This window comes from Sorex fumeus, unplaced genomic scaffold (assembly GCF_029834395.1).
Source record: "Sorex fumeus unplaced genomic scaffold, SorFum_2.1 ptg000006l, whole genome shotgun sequence".
Lineage (NCBI taxonomy): Eukaryota > Metazoa > Chordata > Mammalia > Eulipotyphla > Soricidae > Sorex > Sorex fumeus.
The window spans coordinates 32302296-32308147 of record NW_026606063.1 but is presented as its reverse complement, the minus strand read 5'-3'; the positions used below and the strand labels follow the sequence as shown (position 1 = coordinate 32308147).

At 35.3% G+C, this 5852-nt stretch overlaps 1 non-coding gene across 1 annotated transcript; it reads right to left on the bottom strand.

Annotated features, from left to right (window-relative positions):
* Positions 1-3744: 3744 nt before the first annotated feature.
* On the bottom strand, positions 3745-3848 carry LOC130038191 (U6 spliceosomal RNA). The gene has a single exon (XR_008794612.1). It is a non-coding gene; the product is annotated as a U6 spliceosomal RNA (small nuclear RNA).
* Between the last annotated feature and the right edge of the window lie 2004 nt (positions 3849-5852).

Sequence of the window (5852 nt, the reverse complement as noted above, 5' to 3'; positions counted from 1 at the left end):
AAAGGGAATGAAATAGTGTGAAAACAGGTAGAAACACAGAAACAGAAACAAAAGAGGTTTACACTGAATTTATACAAATCTGTAGCTTGATTTGAAAACAGAAAGCTAATCTATGCTAATTTCCACCAGTTTAATTTTTCTCTAGATTATTTTTTTTTATTTTCCTTTACTGAGTATCTCACCCCCTTCCACCCAACTTTTTCCTTTCTCCTATGTATACCACGGACCTAGTTCAAGACTAAAGTTCCAAACTCTTTAAAGTCAGGACATTTTTCTTTTATTGGACTAGAGCACCTAGAACGCTATCTAATACAAAGCACTGTAGCACTGTCCTCCGGTTGTTCATGGATTTGCTCAAGCAGGCACCAGTAATGTCTCACAACAAATTGTGAGACTTGTTGTTATTCTGTTTGGGATATTGAATACATCACGGGTAGCTTGCCAGGCTTTGCCATGTGGACAAGATACTCTCGGTAGCTTGCCGGGCTCTCTGAGGGGGTGGAGGAATCGGACCCGGGTCAGCCATGTTGGCTGTGTGCAAGGCAAACACCTTACCCACTGGGCTATTGCTCCAGCCCAACACATAGCAGGTTCTCAAAAAAATGCTGCATGATTAAAAGATTAATTAAATGGAAAAAGGTATGATGTGAAAAGAAAGCAGACCATTCAGAAAAAATGCAGAAAAAAGCTATAACCTAATCACTGTCATCCTGTTGTTCATCTATTGCCTCGAGCAGGCCCCAGTAATGTCTCCTTCGTCCTAGCCCTGAGATTTTAAAAAGTGCCACATTCGAGGCTCTTTCAGGGTCAGGAGAATGAGACCAATCATTGTTACTGGTTTTGGGCCCCCTCCTCCAAGGGGCCCCGGTGAGGTCAGCCAGGCGCGGAGGCAGGAGACTCTGCGCTGTTCTCTTCCAGGAGCAGGGTTTTATAGTCTCTGTATCTTGGCCGTTTGATGGGACTACATGTAATCCCAATAACCTAATAGCTACATGTAAGAGATATATGACATCCTTCAAACTCAAATTCAGGCTTCATTACAGGATCTTAGGACCACCTGATCCCCCTTCCTTATACCTTTTCCCTTTATAACTTGCATGCACCTCTTATATCTAGTATTTTATTTTTTGTTTTTGTTAATTTTCTTTTCTGGAACCTCAGAAAATAAGAGAGGGATTTATATTCCGTTTTTATGAATGCCAACTTGACAATTTATAATAGACTGGGAAGCTTACAAATAAGGAAGAACTATTTTTGCAGTTGTAAAACCTGCATTTCTAGGACCAGGATGTCACCATTGTTAGATTTTGGTGAGAGTCCTCTACTACCTTTGTGGAAGGCCTTTTTTATTTTTTTCATTGTATCTTCACATAGCATAAAGAAATGCCCTATATCCTATCTCTCGTCAGTACCTTCAAAAAGGGGTACTATCTGTAAATAAAGAATCCTCTCTTAGAACCTCATCACCTCCAAATGTCTCTCTCTTTATCACTAACACTTGTGGTTTAGGGAATCAACATTAGAGGAGAGAACAGACTTTCAGATCATTTAGCCTCTTAATTTCCATTAAATTTAAAATAGTTTCTGGAATGAACCTAGGGAAGACTGTGATAATAACAATATTTTCAGAAGGATGGATGTCTTTGTTTATGTCTTTATTCTGCGACTGTGGGGATATTCAAATGCCTGGTTTATTCTTGTGATTTTCGATGGCATACATATAACCTACATCTTTTTAATTTGGAACTTTGAAACAGCAATGGCAGTCAAGGGTGATAATAAAATTAGTTCACATTTATTGGGTTCTTACTACATGACAAATGTTTATGTCAGCAATTTATATGAAGGGTCTTACTGCAGTTTTACAATTTTTCTGATATTGCACATTAAAAACCATATTAGGGATAAAGTCATGGCTTGCATTTCCACAAGAAAAATACAATTGGAAAGAGACAAAGAACTATGTCCTTAGTGGACCACTTGGTGATTTAGTAGAGGCAGGAAGGATGGTGTGATAAGAACTAAGATGAGTGTCCATTGCTTCTTTCATTTTCAGTTTTCTTCGTCCTTCAGTGTCAAGGTAAATTATGCCTTTTGAAATTAATTCTTGGATTCTCTTACCTTGCATTTACTTGTCTTCCTTAAATCATGAAATCATAGCCTGAATAGAAGGCCCATTAAAGTCATCTTATCCATATTCTCAGACCTGGTGATATTAAAATAAAATCATTTAATATGTTCTTAAATTACTGTGTTTTGTCCATGATCCATATAGAATTCTGGACAAAAATGCAGGATATTTTAATTCCCCAAACAGTTTTACAATATACTTTGTATTTTTTTTAGATTATTCACAGATTTGCTATACTTCTGAAGAATAATATTAAAAACATGGCGATTTCTCAAGGTATAACAAAAGGTCAGGCTTAGAATAAGTACATCTTTCCAAATTTATTATAGATGTATGCCAAATAAAAATCTTTATTTTCTAGTTAATGCTAATGTAGAACTTTTAAAGTGTGTAATCTTAGTTGACAATATTACATAAGTTATATAGTATTTTTAAACTACTTGCAAATTTGTCCTGTGGATTCTAAGAATAAAACAATTGCCTTCTTTCTTCCCATTTTTTTTTAGAAATAATTTTATTCACTTAGTATTAATAATAAAGGTAAACAGAATTTCACTAATAATACCCTCCTAAAAATGTAAGGTTAAATGTAATCTATGTTCTTCTATTCTGTACCCTAATCAAGCTTTTAATCATTCATATCATACATTACCTCTCCTAGATATACTGTAAGAAAAATTACAAATTTAACAATTTTTGAGAGAATGAAGATGCTATTTGCTAATCATCTGTTTTATATACTAAATCTGCAGAGTGTGGCACAATGCAGAAAAAAAAAGCTGTAATTGTTTTGGGAAATGCTCCAGAGACACCAGATAGACATCATCTACAATAAATTATTATGACTTCCATTTCCTTGTTGTTTCTTTATATATTGTAATTACAGTATTGATTATATCTGAAGGATTAGTCCATGACTAAGTGAACACAACCTGCTTTGCCTAGTTAAATCAACAAACACTACACATTATTGATTTCTAACATTTTGTAGCAATTAGTAAACAGAAGAAGGAATCACACATTCTGAATTTATGTTTATGTATTTTGGATTTATGAGACTTGTTTCATGATAATGTGAACCTCATCTTTCCAATGCAGATGAAATGCTTCTTTGTGTTAGCAGTTCATTGAGGTCAACATTCAGGCTGTTTCATTTATCTGTTTTTGTCTGGTAGTAACAGTAAAGAGGAAGACTCTGATTGAACTGGTTTTATCATTCACATTTCTATTCTGCTAAAAATCATTAGACACTACGTCAATTTAATAACTTGCTTAGTAGAATTTCCTTAAGAAAAGCCTCAAATCATAATCATTGTATTATACACCTTTATAGCAAGAAAGTATAAGCTCAAGTTTCAGATTCTTAAAAAACAGTGGAACATTTGATAGATTGATTATTTTATAATTTCAAAGAGAATGTGCTCATAAATATTAGTACATTGGAGAAGTATATTTGTTTAGTTTGTCTTTTTTTGTTTTGAAGATTAAAAATGTTTTAAATTATTTAGTTCTGTTTAAATTGGAGTCCTCTCAAATAAAACATTTAATCCAAACTAACTCTTTGGCAGAAAGAAAAAAATGTTTTAATGCAACACGCAAACTTTAACAAAAGTAAAAATACGAAAGACTTCATGAATTTGCATGTTCCCTTGTGCAAGAACCATGATAATTTTCTCTCCAATATTCCTATTTTATTATATGTGCTACTGATAAGCATAGGAAGAACTTTTCTTAATACAGAACTTTTTTATGAAAAATTCAAAAAAGACCATAAAACATCTCTTTCAAATCATTGATTCACCACTTATTTCCATACTCTAATGTTTCACTAGAAGTTCAAGTATCTCTTTATGTTCACTAATTTTCACTTCATTATTCTAAAAAGTCTTAGAATAATCTTAATCAACATACTTAAGGTAGCAATGAACTAACAAGTAATTTTGAGTCAAAGTCAGGTTTAGTATAATAGAAAACAGAACTTACTTAACAAAAAATACTGTGTGAAGTGGAGAAATAGTAAATTGCCTTGCGTATGGCTGACATAGGTTGATCTCCAGCACCACATATGATCAGCCGGTCTGCTGAGCACTACCAATAATGATCTCTGAACACATAGCCAGGTCTAAACTCTGAAATTTGAGCCATGGCTCCAAAATTATATATATAGTTTTACACACACACACACACACACACACATATATATATATATATGTACCTCTGGTAACATGTAGTTACCAGAGGACAGAAAGTAAGTTTTATGTAGGATTCTCCCACTACATGAGGCTTTTCCACTTAGACTATTTTCTTCTCCTGAACACTTGAATACTATAATATTCCCTTAAGTAAGACTAAGGATAACTGTCCTCCCATTGTACATCAATTTGCTCGAGTGGGCCCAGTAATGTCTCCATCTTGAGACTTTTTGTTATTGTGTTTGGCATATTGAATATGTCACAGGTAGCTTGCCAGGCTTTGTCGTGCGGGCAAGATACTTTCGGTAGCTTGCGAGGCTAACTAATATTCCTTTACAATGACCTATGGGCCTTTCAGCAGTTCTAAATCTTGAAGTTCTACAAGCCTCTATTTTTTTAGAATCAATATTAATGGATGCAATTTGGATATTCATACACAAATACGCACATATGCACACATGCATGTATAAACTTACAGACTTAGTTGGTAATTGCTAAGTTTCACTGATTAGACTTTTGAAAAGAAAATGTTCAATAAATAGAAAATGTGAACAAATGATGATGGATATTTCATATTTTACATAAATTGTACATTCAATAACTTAAGTTAACCATTTAATAGCACTGTCCTCCCATTATTCATGGATATGCTCTAGTGGGCACCAGTAACATCTCACAACAAACTGTGAGACTTGTTGTTACAGTTTTTGGCATATCGAATACGTCACGGGTAACTTGTCAGGCTTTGTCGTGTGGGCGGGATACTCTTGCTAGCTTGCCAGGCTCTCCGAGAGGGATGGAGGAATTGAACCCGGGTCGGCCAAATGCAAGGCAAATGCCCTACACGCTGTGCTATTGCTCCAGCCCAACGCTTTAATAAGAATCTAAGATATAAAAGGGCTGAACCAGTCGACATTCCCATCAGCAGTGAAGGAGAGTCTCTCACCACATCTGTACCAACACCGGTTGCTTTTGGTCTTTTGGATATGGGCCAGTCTCTGTGGTGTGAAATGATATCTCATCGTTGTTTTGATCTGCATCTCCCTGATGATTAGTGATGTAGAGCATTTTCCCATGTGCCTTTTAGCCATTCGGATTTCACTCCTGGTGGGAATGCTGACTGGTTCAACCCTTTTGGAAAACAGTATGGGCAATCCTCAAAAAATTAGAAATTGAGCTCCAATTTGACCCAGCAATACCACTCCCAGAGAGGCAAAAAGGTATAGTTGAAGTGACATCTGCACTTGTTTGTTCATTGCAACACTCTTTACGATAGCTAGAATCTGGAAAAACCTGAATGCCCAAGAAGAGATGACTGGTTAAAGAAACGTTGGTACATCTACACAATGGAGTACTATGCATCTGTTAGAAAAGATGAAGTCATGAAATTCATATACAAATGCTACTACATGGAAAGTATCGTGCTACGTGAAATGAGTCAGAAAGAAAGGGACAAACATAGAAAGATTGCGTTCATCTGGGGAACATAAAATAACAAAATAGGAGACTAACACCCTAGAATAGCTTAG